The sequence below is a fragment of the Cibotium barometz genome, chromosome 7 (genome assembly GCF_041138505.1).
Source record: "Cibotium barometz isolate CiBa-2024 chromosome 7, ASM4113850v1, whole genome shotgun sequence".
Taxonomy (NCBI): Eukaryota; Viridiplantae; Streptophyta; class Polypodiopsida; order Cyatheales; family Cibotiaceae; genus Cibotium; species Cibotium barometz.
This window is the reverse complement of record NC_141052.1, coordinates 40,200,880-40,227,712: the sequence shown is the minus strand read 5'-3', so window position 1 is coordinate 40,227,712 and position 26,833 is coordinate 40,200,880. Positions and strand designations below refer to the sequence as shown.

The 26,833-nt window shown below is 44.9% G+C and overlaps 1 pseudogene across 1 annotated transcript in view; it reads left to right on the top strand.

Annotated features, from left to right (window-relative positions):
* The window catches only part of LOC147637005 (B3 domain-containing protein Os07g0679700-like), a 35,288-nt pseudogene extending 10,378 nt beyond the window's left edge, over positions 1–24,910 (top strand). Inside the window, exons 2-9 of the transcript XR_015266376.1 lie at positions 7,451–7,547; positions 7,646–7,820; positions 7,970–8,046; positions 8,277–8,714; positions 16,813–16,862; positions 17,097–17,164; positions 17,929–18,804; positions 24,368–24,910. The product of XR_015266376.1 is annotated as a B3 domain-containing protein Os07g0679700-like (transcript). The remainder of the gene's footprint in view (positions 1–7,450; positions 7,548–7,645; positions 7,821–7,969; positions 8,047–8,276; positions 8,715–16,812; positions 16,863–17,096; positions 17,165–17,928; positions 18,805–24,367) is intronic.
* The last annotated feature ends 1,923 nt before the right edge of the window (positions 24,911–26,833 follow it).

The window sequence follows — 26,833 nt, the reverse complement described above, 5'->3', positions numbered from 1 at the left end:
GCGAAGGAGAAACCCTAGGGGGGGGGGCGGGAGCTGCGCGCAAGAGGGGAGGGGTGGAGAAAGAGCTGGCGGAGGGGGGGGGGAGGGGTGGAGAAAGAGCTGGCGGAGGGGGGGGGCGGGGCGTTGCAGAGTGGAGGTGGGCGCGAAAGAAGGGGGGGGGGGCGCTAAGGCGAGGAGGGGCGGCGGGCAATGCAGCGAGGGAGGCGGGCGCAGCAGCGAAGGCAGGCGGGGCGGGGGGGGGGGGGGGGGGGGGGGGGGGGCAAAAGGAGGGGCGGCGGGTGGTGCAGCGATGGAGGGGGGCGTAGTAGCGAAGGCAGGCGGGGGGGGAGAAGGGGAGGCGCGAGGAATGAGGGGGGGCGCGAGGAGAGAGCTGGCAGGTAGGCGGGGGGCGCAGGTGTGCAGGTAGCGCGAGCAGGGAGGGGGGCGGGAGCTTCAGCGAGCTGGAGAATCGGACCGAAATCGACGCGTATGTACATATTCCGAAGAAGCAGAGGGGGAAGCTTGACTCCAAGTCCCGCAAGCTGATATTTGTGCGGTATAACTCTCTTTCCAAGGGATACAGGTTGTATGATCCAGAGAGGAACGAGATTGTTGTCAGCCGGGATGTGGTCTTTGACGAGCATGTTCCAGCATCCACTGTCGAGGAGCCGCCACTTCTTGGAGATCCAGAGGAGTCTGATGATGATTCCCAGTCTTTCATTCCCGTTGATCCACCTCAGTTATCACACAGGAGGTTGAGCCCGCAGAGCTGGAGTTGTGCCCCCGCGACCACAGGAGGCTCCACGATTTGTTCGAGTACCTAGGTGGTTGTTAGACACCCTTCGGGAGTCAGGTGTCACGGAGCTACCCTCCGAGTGGACCACAGAGGACGGCCCTCGAAGATCACATCGAGTCCGAGATAAAAGCAACACTGCGGAGCTTCTTCACGTGAACTATGCCTTGATGTCTCGTATCATGCGGGACAAAGAGCCCACTTCCGTAAAGGAAGCCCTTTCACAGGATACTTGGAGGAAAGCCATGCAGGTGGAACTTGATGCCATCGAGAAGAACAACACTTGGGAGTTGGTACCAAGGCCGTCGAAGCGGTCAGTCATTGGTGTCAAATGGGTCTTTAAGACCAAATACGCGTTTGATGGGTCGGTGGACAAACACAAAGCCAGGCTTGTGGCTAAAGGTTATGCTCAGTGGCCAGGCATCGACTACGAGGATACCTTTGCACCGATAGCGCGGATGACCACGATTCGGACCGTTCTTGCCCTTGCTTCTTCTCAGAGGTGGCCCGTGTATCAGATGGATGTAAAATCTGCGTTCCTTAATGGTGACCTGCAGGAGGAGGTGTACGTTGAGCAGCCTCCCGGCTGTATTGTTCCAGGATCGGAAGGGATGGTTTACAGGTTACGTAAGGCCTTGTATGGTCTTAAGCAGGCTCCCAGGGCTTGGAATCAGAAGATTGATTCCTTCTTTATTCGGACTGGATTTCAGAGATCGGTTGCAGATCCGAACTTGTATCTCTTTCGGGAACGCGGCATGGTCACACTCATCATCCTTTATGTGGATGATCTCATTCTCACCGGCGGTCATGTGGAGCACATTGGAGTGATGAAGGCTGCCTTGTCAAAGGAGTTTGAGATGACCGACTTAGGCTTACTCCACTTCTTCTTGGGATTGGAGATCTGGCAGACCCAGAGGGGGTTTTTCGTCTCTCAGCAGCGGTATGTTCATGAGTTGCTTGAGGCCTTTGGGATGGAGAACTGCAAGCCTATTACTTCGCCGATGGACCCGAACACAAAGTTAACCGTTACAGATCCTTGTGAGCCAGTTGATGCCTCGCAGTACCGGAAGTTGGTTGGTTCATTGATCTGGTTGCTGAACACCAGATTGGACTTGAGCTTCTCCGTGGGGCTGTTGAGCTCTTTTATGCAGACACCATTGAAGTCTCATTGGGACGCAGGATTGCGGATCTTGCGGTATCTGCAGAGTACGAAGGATCTGGGACTCTTTTACACAGGAGGGAATGGAGTCAAGCTCCAAGGTTGGAGTGACTCAGATTGGGGAGGAGATCCAGACACGAGGAGATCTACTTCAGGATACAGTTTTACCCTCGGCTCAGGAGCAGTTTCTTGGAGCAGCAAGAGGCAGCCAACTATTGCCCTTTCTTCGACAGAGGCAGAGTATCGGGCTGCTTGTGGTGCTGCTTGTGAGGTTGTATGGCTGCGGAGGCTGCTAGGCGAGATTGGGTTTCCACAGAGGGAGCCCACAGTCATCCAGTGCGATAACCAGAGTTGTATAGCTATTGCTCGGAACCCGGTTTTCCATTCCCGGACCAAGCATATAGAGATACAGTATCACTTTGTACGTGAGAAGATCTTGGCTGGTGACATCTTGCTACTTTATTGTTCGACGGAGGACAATGCGGCGGACCTCTTCACGAAGTCTCTACCTCAGGCTATGCTCAGGCGGCACTCCAGCTCCCTTGGGTTGGTTTCACAGCCAGGAGCTGAGAGGGGGTGTTAGAAGTCATCTCCTATCTATATTCATACACCAGGGCCTCTGTTGTGGGTGTGCCCGCCCTGTATAAGGTGTTTTATCATTTTTCCACTCCCTGTATTTTTCCCTATTTTTTCCCATTTTTTCTAGTGGTGGGAGGGTTGCCAGAAGGTGCCAGGAGCACTCCAGTGCTGGCCGACTGCATGTCTATCAGTCGTGGGCTACTGGACTGCTGGCCGACTGTACTTTTACTCAGTCGTGGGCATACATCTGCTGGCCGACCGCATTTCTGCAGTCGTGGACATTTTCAGCAGTCGTGGGCACTTCAGATGCTGGCCGACTGCCCTCCCAGGGATGTATTCATAGGCCCCTTGCCCCCACCACTTTCTCATTCAGTTTTCTCGGGATCTTGTGTATAGAGAAGAGTTTACACACCTATCTCTCTGTGTTTCTTGTGCTGTTTATTTTCTGCAGTCTACTTGCTCTTGTCTACCCAAGTTTGGTTATCATTTCCGCTGCATATTCTGACACCTTCTTGGCATATACTTCATAAAAGCTGGTCGGGCAGGCATGTTCTCATAAACGCTGAAGCGCTTGCTGCAGCCGCCATGATCTTGGGGGAAGGGGGGGGGGGGGCAAACGACCCCGGCTAAGCTGCCCGTCCGACTAGGTGGGGCTGGGCACCACCGCTCAGCCGCAGGGAGGGGGGGGGGGAGGGGGATGTAACACGCGGAAGCTCTGGGAGTCTTCTTTCAGCCCTAAACACTACTTAGAACATGCTGATGCAAAAACGCAGACAGAAGGGAGAGTAGAGAGAAAGATATGGCTGGAAATTCAGTATATTTCTGATGGTACAGTCCGAGCAGTCTTGAAGGAATTTACTGCCATGGATTACCGGCATGGATTGGGAAAGCAATGGGAGAACCTCTTATAGAAGAAAAGCGAGCAAGTAATTGACTACCTGGTCTGCTTCGAGAAGCTGCTACACATGCTCCATACAACTGTGGAGCCCGATTTTTAGCTCCATACAACCTCGGATAGTGACGCGACTGGGCCTTGCTTTTATGGTGGAAACATTAGCTAAAGCATTATGTGGTGGAGAACGCTCTCGAGTAGTCTTATAGGAATTTACTGCCATGGAGGCATGGATTGCGAAAGCAATGGGAGAACCTCTTATAGAAGAAACGTGAGCAGGTAATTGACTATCTGGTCCGCTTCAAGAAGTTACTACACATGCCTCGTAGCAGGTAGAGCATTATGAGAATGACTTGAAGCTGTCCTTGCACATGAATGTTCGTGCACATCGGCCTCAGAGTCTTTCTCAGATGTGATTTTTACTGATACAACCACCCTCAAGGCTTAGGAAGGTTCCAAGCTAGGGACATAATCTAGTTGTGAAAGGGCAAGGAGATTTCCAAGGATATATCTGTTAAGACCATAGAGCATAAGAATAGTTCTATTAAGGGACCATTGTCATTAACGATTTCCTTAGGAATAGTATGATCTCGTGTCTCCATGGAGCACATTGCAAAGGGTTGTCTGGGAAACATAGGGATCCATGATTGTGACAGGTGTAAGTGTGCTCCACAAGAGACTTTGTTCTAAGTACTTGGGAGAACCATCCACCAGATTATGGAGAGTTCATGCAAGAGCTTGTCAAGAGAGTGGAGGGTTCCCCAAGGCCATGATCATGGAAGGAAGAAGTTTCTAGCTGGTGGTATAAGGAAGCGTCTTTACAATCATCAGAGGATTTGGGTGGAGAATCAATAGTAATTTCTTTACTTTCTGTGCCATTACAAGAGGACATGCCAGTGGGGATGTGAGGAAGACAATGTTTAGCGGATGTGTCTTCATCACAGGAGGATATACTAGTGGGTGTGTCGTCACTGGAGGATAAGATAGTCAATGTGCCTTCGCTCGAGGAGGAAACGGTTTCCTTGGATACTGTAAGGCAATGGCTGTGACCATTATTTCTTTGTATCACAGAGTTTATTTCCAGAGTACATTCCATAGGGTGGTGTCCCAGGGAAGATTGAGCATCAAAGCCCATCATGGAGTTGGTGGATGTTGGTTTGGCATTCACGACCAAGGAAGTACAGGTGCATATAGGGTCTAGTTGATGGTCTTGCAATAGTGCCAAAATCTAGAATTTGTTTTCATCCAGAGGACTGCATTGGGTTGTGCAAAGAGAGGTTTGGTGATCAATAGGAGCAGGTGCACTAGTGGATGAAAGTGCTTGAGTGACTTCTGGGAGGGAGGAGAATTCAAGAGGCGATTGAGACAAACTTGCTAGGGAGAGGATTATCCTTAAAGGTTTGTACTTCATCAAGAGGTGTCAAGAGGTGGCTTGTATGTCATCACGAGGTGCGTTGTCATGTGCAAGACATGCACTGGCTGAGCTGAGAGCTAATACTGAGGAGAGCAACCAGATGAAGACAGATTAGAACCAGAGATTTGGAGCTTGTGTTGCTAATTTTGGCAGGTGATTGATTGCTGTTGGACATAAGGGCCATCGGCCAGTATTTTTCAGAAATATATCCAGTCAGCTGCAGCAAGTTGAATAGGGCTTGTCCAAGAGCTGGCCGACCAGCAGTAAGCCAGATCTCGATATAGTGAATCTTGTGGACCCTCCATTAGCTGCTCCGGACCTACCTCGCTCGAGAGGAGTTACCTCGAACCGAGCCTCCGCACTCCAGCATGCCCGATGCCCCGGGCCCCTCGGTCGTCGGCCACGATCACCTCATGAACTCCAGATCCAGGACATGCTCCACCGCCATCGAGCTACCTTTCCACATGACATAGTTGAGGGACATCTCTCGGCCATACTCATTAGCCCCATGCTGGATATTTTGGAGAGTGGTATACCATCTACTAGGAGCTGATGTTGCTCTCATGTTTCTATGTTCTTAGTATTCCATGATGAGTTTCCATGGACAGTTTTCTAACACCCCAGTGAGATAGCTATGTTTATGTTTTCTTTCTGTTTTATTTTCCATTCCATGATGAGATATGCCATGGACATTATTGTATCACTTTGGTCTCATAGGCCCATTGGGTCTTTAGTAGACGCTTTATATATCTTTCTTTCTTTCTTTCTTTCTCTCTCTCTCTATTTTCTGCACATCTACTTTAGTTTTGTGCGTTATATTCGTCGTGAAAGATTGCTGAATTCTGAGCATTGAAGTTACCAATTCGACCATGAAGCTTCCGCATGTTACATTGGTATTAGAGCATCAGGCTCAGCAAGGCTAAACATTGGTTCAGTCCCAGATGAAGGTGCGCAAGTCCAAGGTATAGGAAAGTGCATAGGTACAAGGCCCAAGGCAAGTCCAAGGTATAGGAAAGTGCATAGGTACAAGGCCCAAGGCAAGGAACACAAGACAACGAAGAACTCCTAGGAGGTTGGTTGGTGTTGTTCCACAAAGCCCAAGGGGATGGCAGTGCTGTGAGTCGGATGCCACTTGGGACACACCAGGAAAGGCTTTCAGGCAACGGTTCTAGGGGAGGTTGATCCTCCAAGGGGTGGAGTGAGAGTGCTAGACTCATTTCTCAGGAAAGAAGACCAAAGACAGTGTTTAGGGACAGGGCACGAACGGAATGGAGACTGGATGGAAGAGATGCATAGATCTTCATCAGAGTTAAGAGTGGATTTGGAGACCAAGCTGGGTGTTCAGTGAAAAGGTTGCCAGTGTAGGAAGGATGATAGAGGGGAATCTGGGAATAGAATGGGATGATCACAGTCATCCAAGAAACAGATTGGAATCTCGTCATCAAGTTTAGTAGAGGGGGATGTCATGTGCAAGACATGCACTGGCTAAGCTGAGAGCTAATACCGAGGAGAGTAACCAGATGAAGACAGATTAGAACTAGAGATTTGGAACTTGTGTTGCTGATTTTGGCAGGTGATTGACTGCTATTGGACATGAAGGGCTGTCGGCCAGTATTTTTCAGGAATATATCCAGTCGGCTGCAGCAAGTTGAATAAGGCTTATCTAGGAGCTGGCCGACCAGTTCCATATGTCAGTTTCCAGCCTATAAAATGCATTCATGCTCATTGTTTTGATTCATTCAGCCCTAGCTTGGGGCTGGGTCTAGACATAGGCTTAGAGTAGGTGTTATACCTTGTCATGGAAGGCAGCCAAGGGCTGCAAGACAGTTGTACCTTTTTGCACATATATGAATATTCTGAATACTCTGCTCTCTCTTTCTCTCTCTTCTCACTCTTCCGCATGCATTTTGCATCAGCATGTTCTCATATGGTGTTTAGGGTTGAAAGAAGACTCCCAGAGCTTCCGCATGTAACATGCGTGCTCGGCAATTATGCTAGGAGGTTCCTTGTGTTAACAAGGTGAGGACGGAATGCCAGCCTCTGAAGTGGATGCAAAGTGGTTTTTGAGACCTCAGGCCAGTCAATATCTTGGATGAGGATTGAAAAGACTTTTGTACGTCGCACTTTTTTGGACACCAGTTGGGGAGAGCTGCAGTTTTAGTGGGGGAGAATGTGATGAGATAAGGCACATAACAGCAGGCAACAAGCCGGACAGCAGTGTGGGCAGCGAGGCCAGTTAGGAGAAGGCGCTTAAGTGTCCATGGCCAGGACGGACATGGGCAGGGAGGCCGTGCAGAGGTGTATGAAGCCCCCAGTGTGAATGGGCAGGTAAAACCAGGCTGGGTGTTTGCGGCCGACCCTATTAAGCAGGCCTGTGGAGTCCTATAAATGGGTAGTGTAGTTTACTTTGGACCAGTAGAGGATTTCTTAACTTGGGCTGAGATCAGTAGATCGATCACCTTTTGTACATCTGAACATTACGTTGTACTTACATTAAGTTAAGAGTAGGATTACTTGTCCTTTCACACTTTCATTGCACTAGCACTTTTACAGTGTTTTGTTAAGAAATGCAAGCTGTCTGCTCTATTAAAATCTTGCAGGTTCATGAGTTGTATTCTTTGACGAGAAAAACAGCTCAAACTCCTCCATCACGCCACTGTTTGAAAAAATATTGAGTGCAAGTGACGCAGGCCGAATTGGAAGGCTTGTTCTTCCCAAAGCTTGTGCAGAAGTAGGTGCTTTTAATTTTTGAGATACCATTTACAGAAACATCGAAGTTCTTTGAAACTAATTACTTATTTTAAAATCCCCATATACATCTTGCAACAGGCATATTTCCCACCCATCTCACAAGCAGAGGGCTTGCCTTTGAGTGTTCAAGATATTTCTGGGAAAGAGTGGGTTTTCCAGTTCCGTTTCTGGCCCAATAATAACAGCCGCATGTATGTTCTAGAGGGGATCACACCTTGCATCCAGTCAATGCACTTGCAAGCTGGGGACACAGGTATATGGAAAAAAGGAATCTGTATTTTACACTCAGAATGCACGACAAGAATTTTCATATGAGCACTTCTTTACAGTGAATTTGTGCCTTTCGTTAGCCTTCACATGTATCAACTCCTGATCATGAATTGGGTGTGTACGTTTATGCAGTAATCTTTAGCAGACTTAATCCTGAAGGGAAGCTTGTGATGGGTTATAGGAGAGCACCAAACACATCAATTGCAGAGGTTTGACATCCTAAAGCACCAATAGTTGATTCGTTTTCTAGCTATAATGCACTTAAGGGCCTAACAGGGTTGTCATTGGTTCCTTACACTCTTGTTGAAAGAAGCTTTTTCAAGTGTCAGTAGTGGAACATTCTGTTCCCAACAGATTTGGTCATCTGGTTGGCGGACAAAATTCATGGTTCAGTTGTATGATTCTTACTTACAAGAAAATCCATGCATTCGTTTTTCAGGAGACACCAAAACTCACAACATTGGGCTCCATCTCAACTGCATCTCCGAGCTTGATCTCCTCCGGCAACATGGACAAATTTCCCCCTGTTGCTAGTCTTACAGGCCTTCAGTCACAGTCAGTGGAAAGCTCCAGTAAGGCTCTAGTTAACAGGAACGTTGGACAATTCACTATGCAGGCGGTGGACACTGGCTATGGATTTTATAAAACTGGGATGTTGGGGTCCAAGACAAGAGAAGACTATCCCTTTGATTTTTCGCTCATCAGTGACAAAAGAAAAGCTAAGGAGATCAGTTCAAAGAACAAAAAACTACGATTAGATGCTGAGAGATTGGAGTTCAAGAAGAATTGGGAAGAAGCACAGAACTTGCTGCAGTCTCCACCAAATGTGGCTCCAAGCATCGTTACAATTGAGGGCTATGACTTCGAGGAGTATGAGGTACCTCCTACAGATCTTTTATTGCATATTTTAAGACTTTCAATAGTTGTCTAGATACGGTTTAGTCTTATAATTCATGATCTGCTATTTTGTTCCTGCAATACCGATGCCTGTGCATTGTGTATACAAAAATAGAGGGCGATGGAAAGCATAGCCAATTAATTGCCTACAACTAGAGCAAAAAAGGATGAGCTACTTGTGTATACCATTGAGACTCCTCCTTGTGGGAGTCATTTGAGCTGTGAGCCTTGAACCTTGGCATATGGTATGGAATCTTGCTGGGTTGATGGGCCAAATTATCCCATGTGCATGCATGCCTGTATGTGTGGACAGGGCAGGTGTTAAAAGTAATGATGTGGGAAGTTCGCTAGTTGGTGCCACCCTTTTGGAGAGGGAGGGCTTGACTGAGGTGGATTGGGTGCCCACCAGGTGATGCCCTCCCTAGCATGTGCGTGGGCAGTCTTGCACTGGTAGTTGTCTTAGCCATCTAATGTTCTATTCAAAAGAAGTTTCCATTTGCCTAATTACCTCTAGTCTAGTCGTGATGTATCTTGTGACTATCACGATAGGGTAGAGCTCTATGATTATACCAAAGAGGTTGAGCGTGGATTTAACATAGTGGAGATGACAGAGTGTCCACCCCATCATCAAGTTTAGCGGGAGGGGATGTCACGTGCACGCCCGTGCCATGGCTAATCTGCAGCATGAACATCATAATCCCTTTTTAGGACATCAGTTAGGACAGCAGATAGACAGCATTTAGGTCATCAGTGTCATCATCAACAGTAGCATCATTATCATCAGTAGCATCATCACCACCATCATCATCATCATCATCATCATCATCATCAGCAGCAGCAGCAGCATCATCATCATCATCATCATCATCATCATCATCATCATCACCATCACCATCACCATCACCATCACCATCACAGCAACATAGGAACCGAGTCGGCAGCCATCAGGGCCATTCAGCAACAGTTGGCAGCCCATAGGGGACCCTAGCAGCCAATCGGCTATCATCAATATGAAGGCCAGCATAAGGGACAACAATGAAGTAAAGCACAGCATATTGAAAGGGATTTAATGCCTATTATTTGTCCAGCTTCAGGCCAACAGCATTAGTAGCTGGCCGACCAGCAACCTCAGCATATATATAAGCAAGAAGTCATCATTTCATTCCACATTCAGTCATTCATCACTTTGAAGAAGTAGCTATCAGTAGAAGTCATGTAGAAGGGGCTAGAGGTCGTGTACAATCATTCAGTAACCTTTTTGTACCATGATAACCTGACATTAACTATCTCTCTTCTCTCTCCTTTGTCTTAATCATGTTTAATCAGCATCTTGTTCTTAATCAAGCTTAGGGCTGTGGATCAGTATAGCAAGGCTTCCACGCATGCAACATTTACACACTCTCATTCCGGGAATTGGAAATCAGCCCTCTCCACTCCTTCTCTTGCACATCGTTTGTGCTCTTGGCTCCCTATTGTTGTAATGGTGTATGTACTTGTTGTACCAACCTTTGTACTGGTTGTACTAGCCTATGTACTTGCTATACTAGCCTTTGTACTTATTGTACTAGCCTTTGTATTGATTGTACTGGCCTTTGTACTTGTTGTACCGGCCTCTATACTTGTACTGATTGGATTGGATGCCTTCAATACTGTACCAACCTGCTGTGTTGTTGTGCCGGCTGTACCAAGTGCCCTAAATGTTGTACGAGCTATTAGATATATGAGATTGTCTTATCTTGCCCACTTGATGGGACATGATCATATCTTGGATATATGGCTTTAAACTTAAAGTTGCGGACAACTTTTTAGAAGTTGGGGAAATGTCACTAGCTCGGACATTTCCCACTTTGAAAGGGGTCTGGTGGACTCTAGGACACCCAAATATTTGGAAAGTACAAGCTTTGGGAATGGGGGATTATCCAATATGAATAGCCAAGTGCGCGGAGTTTGGTCTAGGTGCTTGAGACAATTCCTTGGATGCAAAGATAGTCACTTGAGCCCAAGTATCACGTGGGAAGCACGCATGGTAGGGATTGTAGGTTCATTTGATTATCGTTTTGAATTCCAAACTTGTGAAACACTTGCTATCCTTTTAAAGGCACCCCAATTTTAAAGGCTTTCCCATTCACTTTAATAGAGAGGAGATTTTATAAGTTGGTCACCTCGTGAGTATTCATATTGTTTATACAAGTGGTTTGAGCAAGTGAAGTCACATTTGTGGACAAGTGGCATTATGAGGTGTAGACATACATTTGGGGAAAGTGTGTGTGCATTAGCCTGACAAGTGGCATCATGAGGTGTAGAGACACATTTGGGGCAAGTTTGGCAGCTCTTATTTATTTGGCAAGCCCTCTCTCTCTCACACACAAATGGATGGACTCTCTTATTTATTTGGCAAGCCCTCTCTGTCTCACACACAAATGGATGGACTCTCTACACACACTCACGTTGGGAACCAGAAATCAGTCCTCTCCACCCAGTCTCTTCCACATCATTTGTGCTCTTGGATACCTACAGGTTGTGCTGCAGCAATTCTATCATGAAGAAATGTTGAATCAAGCTCCCTATTGTTGTATTGGCCTATGTACCTACTGTACCAATCTCTCTACCGCTTGTACCAACCTCTATACCTGCTTTATCAGCCTTTGTATCAGCCGCACCAGCCTCTATACCTGCTGTATCGGCTATACAAGATGCCGTAAATACTGTACCAGCCTGTTGTATTTCTTGTGCTGGTTGTACTGGATGCCCTAATTGTTGTTTAGCCCTCTGTGCGGGCTGTTCTGGATTGCTTGTTGACTGTACCACCATCTCTACAATTGAGATTGTGGTATTTTCCTTAAGGTTATATTTGGCAATTTCAGAGATGAATATTTGTAGGCCTATTGTGCATGAAGGGAAGAATCAATATCTGCATAGGATGTCGTCGGTCGACCAGGATTTATTGAACCATGTGTATGGTTATGACGAAGGCATCATTGTATATGGTTATCATGTATATGGTATTGTATGTGCATAATCTGGGCTTGTCGGAATTTGGGAAGCCCCCAAAGCGTGCACAATTCAAATACTCCTTGTCAATAAAGACATCCGGGAGGGGAGGGGGGGGGGGTGGTGTGGTTGGGGGGGCGCATTTCAGCCCCTGTGTAGTGTCCCTGTGCGTATGTTCCATTTTCAGCATTGTGGATATATTCTTATGTTTCAGCTTTTGTGAATATGGTAAGTGGTTGTGGCCAGCATTTAATGTTTAATATGCATTGATGGTATAACAAAGTATGCTAAAGGCCCTAATCCCCCAGGTGGTTCAATTCAGGTGCTTTTTTGGTTTTCAAAGCACTTGGGCGTGAAGACTCTCACATGGAATTGGTTGCAAGCTTGTGAGACATGCTTGTGCTGTCCAGAAAGTCTGTGCAAGGGGTCCAGGACAAAACCTTAGTGTGGGCTGAATACTGTGAGTATCTTCCATGGAAGGAACATATGATGGGTATTCATGCCTATGCAGGTAGTCCAGGGGGGACTTCTCTCTGTATATTGGCTATAGGAACTGTAACTATTTGGCCCTCCTAGCTCTATTTCACATGTTGAAACCCATGCCCGGACAACAAACAGGTGGAAGAAGACATGGAGACATGGTCCATAAGGTTTGATTAAGAAAAAGCACCATTCTTGGTCAAAAAGCAAGAAAAAGCAAAAAGTCAATCAGGGTTGACCGCGAGCCAAGGGCACCATTGGAAAGAGGAGACTGAGCTGGACCAAAAAGCTAAAAGGCGCTTTCTCAAAAAGCAGCTCTAAGGCTAAAAAGCAAGGCCTTAAAGCCAAAAAAGCAAAGCACAGTTGGGAGGATCAGAGAGCTGCATCCATTTAGCATCTTAGGGGCTCCCGCATTCGTATTGATCAAATTGATGCAGCGATTCCGCATGAGTGGCTTTTTGGGACCTTTCATGGAGACTATCATCCGAGTTGGCTGGGAGTTTTTTCGAGGATAGGCATACCTCTGCAGGTCATTGCTCTCCCGAGCCAGGAGGCTACAGATTGCATCATTTACTCTATCATGCCTGGAGGGAGATTGAGGAGATGTAGTATGGAGGAGATCATCCCAGATACTAGGCTTAGTCCAGTGAGGATTGTTGGTCGTTTGGGGAAGCATTGGTTCATTGACCCTTCTCCTCAGATAGTGACTCATGGCTCTTGGTGTTTATGGTTATATGGTGGCAGTCCTATCAGATATCTTCAGTGGGATCCAGGAGAGTGGGAGTGGATTGTTGTCTTCGATTCTTTGAAAAGCCTTCCTTTTTTCAGTTTCACCGTTCGGAATGCCAAGCTTCTCCTCACTCGATAGATGCATAGGATCCCTACTCTCTGGCCTCATTGGGAGAGCTATGATATTTCTCCAGTGATACACTGCAGATATTGGCATAGACTTTAGCACTCATACAGAAGGAGCTAGATCTCTCATTTCTTTTGGTTATTCTTACATGGTGGTCTCCCCACCAATCAATGGAGATCAGTTTTCGGTGTAGCACCTTCCTGTCTTAGGTGTGCGGAAAATTTTGAGATTGTACAACATTGCTTATGGGGATGCAGCACTGCACAACAGATTTGGGGTTCTGTAGCCCAAATTTATGGGCAAATTGAGTGGCCGAGCCATGCATGTGACTTGGGGGTAGTTTCTTGGCTCTCCCAGTCCGGTGTGCAGCTTTTTTATGAGGGCAGTGGTACAGATTCTGCTATTTTCATTCGTAGAGGTATTGCCCAGCATGGTTTATTGCAAGATGTTCCTCACTCGGAGTATACACCCCCCAAACAGAGGATTGACACCAGTTGGGAGATTGTTGCCAATATTACAACATGGCAGATCTGGAGAGCTAGATGCACGGAGGCTATTGAGGGTGTCCATATTTTTGGGTCTCAGTGCATTAGTACTATATGGGGTGATATCATCCATACTCTTATGGCTACTTGGGCTCACATTCAAGGGCCCTCTCGTTCTGCGCAGGCGAAGCGCGTGATATTTATGCGGGAGTGGGACCATGGCATCTTCTTTTCCTCTAGTACCGTAGGTCTCACATGGCATCATGATGCTCCTCAGTGGTTGAAATCACCTTACATATTGGGGTGATTCTATTCTTTTCCGGCTTATAGCTGTGATTGTTGCATGTTTTTTTCATACTTAATAGAAGTCTCTTTCTGAAAAAAGAAAAAAGAAAAAAGAAAAAAGAAAAAGCAAAGCACCAAAAGTTGAGTAATATTTTATTAATAAAAGTAAAAAGAGCAAAAGCAAAGGCAAAAAGGGAAAAGCAAAGCATGGGTAAGCTTTTGGCAAAAAGCAAGAATCCTCTCAAATATAAAAGAAGCATGAACCCCTTCCTTTTCACCATTGTGGGACTCATCATCAACTTCATCACTATCTTCATAGAACTCTTTATCTTAAACAAGGCTTTGGGAGAGTAAAGTTGTCATCATTATCATTAAGTTTCCGAGCAACCTCTCCATCATCATCAAGTGGGTGTGGAGATCAAGGTTGAAAGTATGTGAAGATCAACCATCATCTCTGTCTTCCAAGCGTGGGTATTCTTTTCTTCGCCACCTTAGCTGAGCCACTTTTCCGTACTACACCAGTGCGCTACCATCTTCGCCAGATTGTGTCTTCTATGCCATCAGAGCCACATTTGGCTGCACCACCTATGCACCTTTTGAATCACCGTCTACAACCAGCACTTCTGTTGTTGCTACTGCAACTTGGTTGAACACAATGCTAATCAATACACTTAAATACACTAAGATTTAATGGACAACATGCTCAATACAAGAAGTAATTTGTTGAATTGACAAGAGACGCACAATGAGCCGGAACGGCCAGCCCCTTCCTCAAATGAAGTATATTGATCTTGGGAGAATCAAGTACATAGTGTCATGGGCATTTCTGGCTAGATTTCCATACCAATGCATATGAATATAGTATTGCAAACAAAGTGGTTGTCGGTGTAAACTTGCAACTCACACTACCCTCTCAAGTGCCCATGTTCCCTACCATCTGCTCTCTATTGTTCCACCAACACAAGGTAGCAACAATCTGCAAGAGAGCACGTAGGACAAGAGAACACTACACAAGGTATATGATCTTGAGATCTGGTTTCTCCCTCTTGCTACTTGCTTCCATATTTAAGCATAAAAGCTTACCAATTGCAAGTAGAGTCGATGACAGTAGAAGTCTTTGCAATGGAAGTGCTTGGAGTGTTGAAATCTTCGCCGACAAAAGTCTTCAAGAGGATGAAGGGAACCCTGGGAAAGCTTCCCCTATGGTTCAACTTGAGAAAGGAAGGCTGACATTAAAGTCTTCAAGAGGATGAAGGGAACCCTGGGAAAGCTTCCCCTATGGTTCAACTTGAGAAAGGAAGGCTGACATTAAAGTTTTCAGCAAAAAGACCAGAAATTACAACAAGAAAGAGGACTGTTTTACTGAATTTCAGTCATTGGGAGTGTGTAGGAGAGTGAAAAGTACCCAGAAACACTCTTGGAAGCTTGGGAAACACCCTAGCAAGCTTGAATATGGAGTTGGGAAGGAGAAAGTGCAGAAAATACAGCTCAAGAGGCCTCATGAAGGAGTTGCCTACTTCTAGAGAGAGGGAAGAATGAGGTGGTGAGTTGTCCACTCTAGGTGTCATGTAGATGCTATGTGGTGCAAAGCTAGAACGGACACATGGCTGGTTACTCCCTTTGTACAAAGGGGATAAGGTCTGGGTGGTGGACATTGGATTTTGTCCACCTCGGTACATCAATGTGTGTGAACACCGACCTGGTCATAATTTATAAGTGAGTTTTTGTCGTCCAAAACTTAATGAAGTGTGTACACACTTACTTATAAATTAGTACTAATTCCTTAGGCTAGGTTTATGACCAATACTTACCACCTGTCACATGCCACATAACCATGTTGGCAGACAGTTTTACACGCACGGTTTACGGGCGGGCGTCCCCTTACCTGGAACTACACATTGGTCAAGCAAGCACGAAAACAACATGCAATTTCAATTGCAAGCAAGCACATAAAGATGCTATGCAATGCAGCATTGGTATGGACAATCCCTATTCATGAAACTATACCAAAATAGACGCTCCAGGCAAGGTAAGTACACAAGGTACTAGACCCAATGGAACACCAATCCACCAGGTATTTTCGGGCATGTACACAGAGGCACAAGTCCCAACGGAAAGCCAATTCCACAGTATCACATGAGTGGCATCAATCCCCGGCATATACAACTGCCATGGACACCAATCCAATGTACATACATGATGAGAAAGCAGGGGTGGACCAATTGGGTGGCCAAATGGTGACAACTGCCTATTGAGTGTCAATCGCTCTCAAGAGCTACCTATGCAGCCGCCATCTGTACCAAGCATAGCTGCTGTCGACTAGCGCCGCCAACAACCAGCGCTGCTGGCTACACCAGCCAGCACATCTTCTTGAAAACGCCAACAACATAGTCTTTTGCGCAGCCAGCGCTTCCGCCTGTCTCAGCCTCTTGCAGCGCCAGACATCTGTGCTGCTTGCGCCATATACCAGTGTTGTTGTAGCCGCCACCCTTACCGGCTGCCACTCAACCGCCAACTGTATTTGCTGCAGATCAGAGATGACTCCCATTCCTAATTTTTGGCGGTTGCTATACACACCTGGCCACCACAGGATACACCTAGCTACCGCCCGTTGAACAAGAGCTAGCTACCGATATTTGCTGGTTGCTGTCCTCAGCCACTGCTTGATCCACATCTATTGAAGTCAGCTCTACGAGACATTGAGGGCAGAAAAGCAGAGCAGAGTGGGAAGCAAGAATGTGGAAGGGGCGAGACGGCCACTGCTGGATTTCTTACTTATGGGAAGACCCCTCCTGAGATCCTAGTTTTATTTCTCAACTATTTTGTGAAGTTTCTGAGCTGATGAGTATTTGTGTAGGCTAACAAAGCTTAAAGCATCTGTAACCATGGATCAGAGTTGTTGCATTCTTTCCGGTCTCTTTACTTGTTATTATTAAACATGCTTTTGTATGCCGCCTCTGACATTGAATGAATATTTCCAGGAACCTCCTGTTTTTGGAAAAGGAACCGTCTCCACCACCAGTCCTGTTGGGTGAGTAAAAGAAAGCTGTTTTGGTTGCATAATGGCAGAATCATGCTTGAAAAAAAGAATCCCTTCTCGCTTCTCTTGGAAGTTCTACCATAGTCAAGCATTTTGATATGTTTGTCCATTGAAGGATATGTAAGTCTTCTTACATTATCAAATTGAAGTGGGACACGGGGGGAGGGGTAGGGGAGCCACCGCAAGATTATCTTTGGTCTTTCCTGATGTATTATTTTCGATCAGGAATCTATGTAATTTGCTGCAAGATGTGGAAAAGGACAAGTCTGATTCTCTATTGCAGCATATCAAAGGTAAAACGTATCTGTGTCCTTTGTTCAGCATGCATGGCTTATTCCTGGGGGTCTTCATTTCTAAGAAAATGCCCATATCACCTGTGTGTTGAGGTCAATAAAAATTATGTCTATTGAAAATGCTTTTGTGTGTGTGTGTGTGCGCGCACATGCTTTTTTGTGTGTGTGCTCGCGCACACACACACATGATGTAAATATATGAATGTAAACATACATATATATGCATGCATGGGTGTATACTTACATACGTACGTATATATCTCTATATACGTATACATAAACATATGCATATACATAACTACCTACCTACACACACATATATATACACACACATATGCGTGCATACATGTATATATGTATATATTTGTGTGTGTATACATGCATACTATATATATATATATATATATGTATGTATATATGTATACACACAAGGTCCTTTTCCAATGTGATTTGATGCTACCAATATATACAAGTTTGGTAGTAGCTGTTAATGTAGTTGATATATATGTGTGTGTGTGTGTATGTAAGTCAAGTACACTAGAAGCTAATAACAATACACCTCATTAAAATGTAAGGATTCTAAGTAAACCTAATTAAGAAAACCATCTCTAGTGCACTTGGGCGATATATATTAATTTTTGTTGATGACGCCCCGAGGGTGTTGTTCAATCCAATGATGGATATGTAAGATAAATGTTTGGTTGAATTAGTGTGGATTCCTCTCTATAGGTTATGTGGCTCTAATGCATTGTGTCTGCATGCAGCTGTTGAGAAAGAGGAGGTTGTCAAGTCACTCAAGGCAAGCGAGCCGTTGTCTGGATTGGAGGCCCTAGCTAATTTGGCTACTGTGGAAGGAAACAATAATGCGTTGTCATTGTCTTCTCCAGCCACAACGACCAAACATCCTCGCCATAGGCCCGGCTGCAGTTGTATTGTATGCATCCAGCCTCCCAGTGGGAAAGGGCCAAAGCACAAACCCAATTGTGGTTGCAACGTGTGCATGACAGTGAAGCGAAGGTTTCAAACTTTAATGCTGCGTCGTAAGAAGCTACAATCAGAACGAGAGGCCGAAAATGCCGCCCAAAAAAATCAACCCTTGGCCAAGGAAGGTGTAGAAACAAACACCAGAGGAAGAAGACCAAATGAAACAGGTCTTCCTGAGAGTGGGTCTTTGGAGGGAGGCATGGTTCTACCCTTCTCTAGTGCATTGCCAAGGGTAATGGAAGGTTTCCCTAATGGAATTGGAATACCTTTTGGTTTCTCCTCCATAGGGCCCTATGCACCGAGAGAGCTAAAATTTGAGAATGACCACCATCTGGCAAGCAAGGGTCCACAGATTGACCTTAACAGCCAGCCAGAAAGAGAGGAAGAGATGAACAGAGGTGCATTGCAAATCAGCATGAAAAGGTTGCTGCAGAGTGCAGGCTATCCTTTGGACATATATCTAAAACAGCAGGGGTTGACAAGTCTCGTTTGCCATGAACAGATAGAGGTTCCTCCATGTTTTGCGAGAAATGTTGTTGGTAAAAAGGGTGAGGAGCATGATGACAACCAATCGGCAGTTATCTTGAGTTCAGATGGATTTGAAGATGAGCCATATATGTCATCAGTCATAGCAAACATTGATCAAGCAACAACAGGTCTCTCTCTCTCTCTCTCTCTCTCTCTCTCTCTCTCTCAAACATGTGCAGGTGCATTGGCATAGCCTTTTTGCTTCATAACAGGTCTACGTGTGATGCAGGAGTCTATATAATAGCCCGTCTTTCATCTCGTCCCCCCTCTACTCCTCGTTTATTTCTGCTCTTTCCCTCTCTTTTTTGCATTTGTGGACATCTTTAGACCTGCAGATTGCCTCTTACCAAAGGGTTGCCACATGTTTTCCTCTCCACACTACCAAACTCCAGTGGACTTTAAAAGGGGAGTGAAAAATGAAGAAGAGTAAGCTACCATGCAAGGGCTTGTGTGGGTGTGTGTGTGTAGATTCCCTTATGGCGTGTGTGAGTGTGTGCTGTGCGTGCACGGGCATGTGTATGGGTGTGTGTTTGGGCCCATGCACAGGGTGTGTGCATGTAGATTCCCTTATCCTGTGTGCGCGCTGTGCGTGCACTTGGGGCTGTGTGGTCCATGCACATATGTGGATGTGTTTACATGTGCTTATGCAACAACCTGGAAGGTTTCTTGCATTCAGCTTGACTTCTAGATTTTATGTGAACCATCTAGCATGAATGGTGGGTTGCATGATGACTAACATTAGTAAACTTTTGATACGCTGAGTTGTTATCTGTTTGGTAAAGAAGATGTAGTCTCTTTTTACACATTAACTTGTCGCATGCATGCCACATGCTAATTACATGTGGTGAAGCCTGAATATATTCAGGCTGTTACATAACTTACTTGATGTGGTAACAGTAAGCCTGGTGAGAAACTAAGTTGTTGCCTGTTTGGTAAAGAGGATGCATGTTTCTTGCGCGCATGCATGCTGCATGGTAATTATGTGTGGTGAAAAAGCTGTTAAATACCTTACTTGGTGTGGAAAGAGGAAGCCTGGTTAGACTCTAAACGTCAACCTAAGGCAGGGTTTGAAGTAAAGTTGGAAATAAATCAGGGGGACGCCTTCTAGTGGTGTGGACTTTTCCCCTTTTTATGCATATTATGGGCAAGCCAGGACATTCATAGGCTGAGGTAAAGGTTGAAGCAAGAAAAGCATGGTTGGCTCTGCAAGTGGGCTCGAGTGTCAACTGGTCCTTCCACCTTCACCTTCATAAGGGTGAGTTTCTTTTTAACTGGCAATATAGGCATAGGATCTAGGTTGGGGCTAAGAAGAGAACATCTTCCTGTATGTTGTTATCATCCTGAACGAGGAAGGGATCTGGACTCCCAAGTACGTAGGAGGGTTTCTCGTCACACTGCTACATAATCTTGAAGGCGCGTCTTGAAGTCTCCTTGTAGGTGTTCCTAACGTCCCCGGATGGTGTGGATGATGTCTTCCCAGATGAAGTGGCTGGTTTCTATCAGAGGTTACCATGTCCTCTATGGTCTTGCTTTAGTGTGCACACCAAAAATACAGGCTGCTAGGCTGCTGACATGGGTCGGTGGAGGTCAGTGGGTTCCAAGGGATCATTGGAACCTCGGTGGTGGCTATGGTGATAATTTGAAGATGTGTGAGTCTGAATGCATGACCCTTGCTATTCTCTGTGAAAAGGAGTGCTGGTCCTGCCTCGATGGCCCATGCAATGGTGCCCCAAGTGATGAACTGAACTGCCACTCTGTCCATTGTTGTGAACTCTCATAGTATCCGCTATCAGATCTATTGCACCTCCGGCAGTCCCAAAGACAATACCGTTGAGACTTTTGGGGGGCACGTAGGTGGCGTGTTGGCCAGCCATCACTAGCCAGCTGCCCCACTGCTAAGACTCCTGTGCGCCAACAGCTAGTAAAAGAGGGAGATCTTCCATGGGTGAAAGCTGTTGTAAGATCCCCTTCCCAGAGTTTGGAAAGGATGTGGCAAGAAATGTCCTCTTCAGTGTCAGGCAGGCGTCAGAGTGCCTCATACGCATGGAGCTAAATCGTGTCAGGCACCCGTCAGAGTGCCCTCATATGCATGGAGCTAAATCCTTCCTCCCAACCAGGCAGAGTAGGAGAAGAAAAGATAGCTGACATGGTCTAGGGGTTGTGGGTTCTCTCCAGTGCCACTTGCTCTGTTTCCATTGTAGTTGGGCAAGTCAATCTTCCACCCTCATACTGTATTGCCCATGCACCGGCTGGTCCATGTTGGTATGGCCTCCATACTATGGATGCAATATTTAGAAGCTTTCTCTCAAAGGAGTGCAGGCAGGTAATCAACTTCATTGCTGGAGTTTCTACTGCTACTTGAGAAGTCCATTAAGTGTGAGAAGCATGTTGACAGGTTTGTGGATGGTTTGAAGCTGTCCTTGCACGTGTTTGATGTGTGTAAAACCCTTGGAGTCTCTTTCAGGTGGTTTGTGTGGCGACGGCTTTCAAGATTTGGGAAGGTCCCAAGTGAGTGACACAACACCTGCAGCAGAAGGATACTTTTAAGGAAGAAGTGTCAAGGCCACATAGGGCATAGTTGTCACGGTACGAAAATACAATACCGTACGGGAATTTTTGGTACGATATGAAATTTTCGGATACCGTACGATAAAATACGGTTTTTATTTTTTACACTTACAACCTATGGAGCTTCAAGCTTGAATGTGAGGGAAGGTTGGGAGGGGAGGAGTCTACAGTGCTTGAGGAACCAGAACATGGATATGTGTCTCTCCCACTTGGATCTCCCGATTGTCTCCAAAAAAGAACGTGGATGGGTAATGCAATACCAAAGGTCTCCCAGTGTAGCGTTTATGACTAAGGGACCGTCCTTGCACAAATACGAGCAGTGCATCTAGGGTGATAGGTTTAGGGACTCCTCTCTAGATCAAAATGGCCATGTCCAAATCTTCTCCCTCGTATACATAACTTGAGAATCTAACTGTCTAGCCTACCTATACCAGGGATCTCCAAGTGATGTAACAAGATTCTCTCATCCTACCAATCAAGTGTACACTACCAGTCTACCTCGCCAGATTTTTTAGGTCTCTCAACAACCCCATATGGAATACTGAGTGGACATGAAAGTTGCGAAGTATTGCGAGCATTTGGGATCTTCGTTAAGCAGGGTTTCTATATTTTTTTAAAGCATTTGGATTTTTTTTTTTTCAAGGGATTTTTTTTTGGGGAAAAAACAAAAAAAAACAAACCTCATACCGTACGAACCGTATGGTACGAACCCATTCGTACCAGTATGAGAAACAACTATGACATAGGGTAATAACAATTCTAGTGGGGGAGTGTGGAAGTCTTGACTCTTTTAAGAAGAGTTCCAAGCTAAGAGCAATGTTTCCCGTGTGGGTCCACCGAGCACATGGCAAAGATTGTGTGACATACTTGAAGGGGAAGTCAAGGAGGAAGCTTCTTTAGAGCTACAGTAGGACTGTGGAGAAGATACATGCGTGAATGTCTCAGCTCTCTTCATTTCTAGGGTTATCGCACATTAGGGTCACAGATGTGTCACGCCGACGTGTGCCTTATAGATCACTTTTTTTTTGGGATCCCAAGAGACAAGTATGAAATCTATTTATGCATAAGCTGGTAGAGCAGAGGGAATATATTGTAGGGGATACGACTATGCCCAAGTATATAGTTTCCATTGCCTCTTCAGAGAGGGGTTTGGTCCTCTTTTATGTGTGATGCATGATGTTTGGGTTGCATTTGCTAGAGCTGTGCTGCCATAGAGAGGCCTTCATGAGGCTACATGCAAGGAGGTGGGATTAGGAGGATACCGCTCAGATCTCCATTATGGACTTCTTTGGCCCCTACGACATGCTAGATCTTGACATAAGAGGTGGGTCTGATGGCTCCATGGCTCCACGTCCACGTGGAGTCAAAACACACACACACACATGCACTGAGAGAGAGAGAGAGAGATTAACGTTTACAAAAGAACAAAATGACTTATGAGAGAAATACATAAAAATCACTTAGTACTGGTTTTTCCTTGGGCTTTGGCTTAGGTTTCTCTTTCCGGAAATCCTCAAAGAGTGTTCTACCTTCACGGTAGACTGCCCGTTTCCCTTCTTTCTGAGCTGCTGTGGTCTCGTTCTTTTCCTTGAGTTTTATTGGGGTGAGTTCAGCAATCCATACCTTGGTACCCTTACGTTTGTTTGATTGTTTAGGACCCCAATCTTATCGTTTTTGTAGTGATTAGTGATTACTGCATGATTACCCTGTCTTGAAACTGATGCAAATACTAGCTCCCAATCAATCATGTAGTTGCTGGCCTAAGTACACCTCATCTCCATCCATGTACCATGCATGAGGCACCATCCCTCCAGAGAGGTTTAGCAATAAGTGATAACTGCATGATTACCCTGTCTTGAAACTGATGCAAATACTAGCTCCTAATCAATCATCAGCACTGTTCCACGTAGTTGTCCATGTACCACGCATTAGGCACCCTCTCTCTAGAGAGGCAAAGAGCAAGAGAGAGCATACAGTCCCTCTATTTGGCAGACGTCCCTGCCTCCTGAGATTCAGACTCTCTTGTCAGTTCCAAATTTGGAACGTACTCCATCCCCATAGAGAGGCATCGACACAAAAGGTGGACATTATTGATACTGTGTACTCTGTTTAGGGGGAGGATAACACATGATGGTGTCTGCCTATTTAATTGTACATACAAGGCTCGTGTACTACGCAGGTCCTCTTTCTTGGTAGATGGTTTTTTATTTTTCTTTCCATGTTTTTGGACATTCAGTCTACTCATGGATCACATGTATTGCCTTTTGGTCTCATAGACCCTTTGGGTCCTTGGTAGACGTTATAATCTGTCTGTCTGTCTGTCTCTCTCTCTCTCTCTCTCATGCAAAGAAAGACACACGTTTCCAGAATAAAAAATGGCTGCCATGAGGGTTGTACCATTGAATGTTGGCATCTGTATGGGCAAGTAAGCAGGTGAGTGGGTTGGTGTAATTGACAAACAGCTGCCTAGAGGGCTGAGTGCTGCAATAAGCAGGGCCTAGAGAGCTGCGCACGTATCACAGACTGCTGTATGGCCAATTTTGCAGGCTGAAAAGGGTGCTTTTGGCCTAGCCGGCTGAGCACTAATCATGGTTACAGATTCTCATGGTGTGGCTAGAAATTCTACAGTGCACCTCTTTATAATAGCCATGTATTCTGTGTTTATCAATGAGTTCTTGTGGGCTGAGGGTGGTTGTAGTACAATGTGCATACTTGTGTTTGATCTTGGGTTCATGTTCTTAAATGTAGAGCTGCCAAAGATTGTTACTCTCACGATTTGGCTGCCTAGGGGTTAATGAATCCATTAAAAGTCGATTAGATGCCATCCAGTGTGTGGTCCAAGCATACCAACATTTAATGTCCCCTGCAGCAGCCAATTCATACAGAAAGATTAAGGCAAGCCAGGATAGTCTCTATCTGGCATCAAGTGTCTCTGCATCATGTAATGAACTCTGTTAAGGTATGCTGACAATTGGAATGTTGTTGCATTGGATAAATTTCACAGTTGCATTCACTATATTACCAAAGTGACAAGGAATCGAAGTTTGAATGGATTGCACAGGTAAATGGGGGAGCCAAAGTTCCTTTTTGATTAGCTATTTGATGAATTTAAGTGTGTTGCAGATTAGCAAGGAGCACCAGTTACCGTTTTCTCATCTGTGGGCGTCACAGGATGGCTATGGTGTGCATGGTTATAAGCACGTGGTATAGAGGACCGTAATAGTGTGGCTGCCTGTCTCTTTCATTCCCAGGCCAACTGTGGCATTGTTGAGGAGTTGAGGAGGGGCCACAAACATGTGTGCATTTAAGTTTGCAAAGAGGTGGGCCATAAGTATGTGTGGACAGAGTGGGAAAAAAGATGGGTAGGGCATGCTCCCCCTAGCCCCTCCTTGGATGCAAGGCCGTTTGACTGGTGGTATTACATCTGAATGATGCTAGTGAAATGGCCAAGGTCACAAGGCCTCAAAGACAGATGATACAAGACAGCATGGAGGGGCATAATGTAATGCCTACACATTGTGAAAGAAATCCAGCATTGTAAATGTGAATCAAGCAAAAGCCCAAAGGCACCATCGCAAGGACTCACGAGAGTGTTGTTTTTTTGTAATGGCGAGCAAAGCCCAAACCTTTTTAAACCCTTCCAGGAAAGGGCCTTTTTTTCCCCCCCCCCTTGATCTAGTCTGTCCATAGCCCTCTCTCTGTCTTTCTGTCTCTCTGTCTTTCTGTGGGGTGTGCTGTGTGGATAAAATACCTTGTGTGTGTGTGTGTGTGTGTGTGTGTGTGTGGAGGGGGGGGATAAACTACTTTTGTTTCACAAAATCTTTGCATGCTCTGTGTGTGTGTGTGTGTGTGTGTGTGTGTGTGTGTGTGTGTGTCTCTCTCTCTCTCTCTCTCTCTCTCTAAAGTTGCAGCTCCCTACACCTTGCTTTGAGATGAGGATTAGCCATAGGAGATTTTATTCATACCCTTTTTGATTCCTTATATTGTAAGTTGCTTTATTATTTGTATATCTGAAAGCTTCCCATTACTCCAACATTCAAAATAACGAGTTACCACATTATTTAATTAGGAGGAGGTAGACAAAACAACTTTAATAAATGTTTTAAAAAGTTGAAAACCTTGCAAACACATTTCAATAGGAAAAATTCCCGTGTAGAAAAAAAAAGAGATCTAGCTTTTCGATTCTAAAGATGATTATTTATTTATTTTATTTTTTATTATAAGAGCTACATGAGTCGTTAGCTAGTTTGTTGTCTCAACCTGTTTATACAAAGGTTAGAGTTTGTGAGAGCAATTGATGAAGCGTGTGTGTTTGGGGTAAGGTCTCATGGTCGAGTTTTACTTCCAGCTCTCATCCGTAAGGACACTTCTTGGTACAAATACAAATCTCGCATTACAAAAAAAAAAAAGATTGCAAAAAGTCTATTCAATGCCAAGAAGTTCTTTTTTGTTCTAATGTTTAATATCATCCCATACTTCAAATAACACAATTGTGTGCTTTTTTCTACTTACGTTAAAAAAATACCTATATGTATATATATATATACACACTCATACACACACACACACACACACACAAATATATATGTGTGCTTACACTTTTTACAACCATGAGCTTGTTATTATTTCTTAGTTAAGTTTCTTAAAATTGTCTACTTGTTGTATCTCATGGATAAGCATTTGGGATGTGGGGGTTTTTTTTTTCCCTTTTTTGTAAGGGTACTAAACTACATGTTCCACTTGGGAAGATTCTATCTACCTTCCTTTTGAGAGGTAGGTTTAGTGTTGAAAGCATAGAGGAGGAATTTTGAACAAGAACAAACCATTGCATGTGCCAAATTATTTAAACACTTGTTATTGTTGATCTTGTCTTATTGCTTTTCTTTATTGGTGATCTTGTCTTATTGCTTCTCTATGTCTTGTGTTGTATCTTCATGTTCTTTGATTGTTATTTTCCTTGTGTTGTTTTGCATGCTTGATGTACTGTATGGTGAAGAGTGTAGTTAGGTAGCATTTTCACAAAGCACTAGGTATGGTTTGAAGCCACTTTGTTATAGAGTATGCAAGCATCAAGGAGTTTAAGCTTCTCAGGTAGCATGATGTTTCATTCTACACATGTACAAAACATAACTTTAGGCATGATAGGACTTGAAATATGAATTGGTGCCAAAATTGGGAATGATTGTAACCTATGAAATGAGCACCTTCTAAAGCTTGAGAAAATGTGTAGGATGCTAAGGCAACAGCCTCTAGGAAACATGCAAATATATACTTTGCCAAGACATCATCTCCTTGACCTCAAATTAAATCAAGCTAAAATGCTTGAAAATCAATGATGCAAATATTATAGAATGTGTATATGAGGATCACAAGTAGTCTAGTACGGATATATGATCATCTACTCTTATCAATATATTATTATTGAAAGCACTAGCCTTAACTATGATTCTTCTTATTATTATTTTTGCTTTGCCTTCCACAATTCTTATTTCCTCTAAAGTAAAACTCCTTACTTTTGATCATATTTTGAACCAAGAGGCTTCAACTTATGAATCCACACAAGGATGTATCTTCACTTGTGTACTCTTT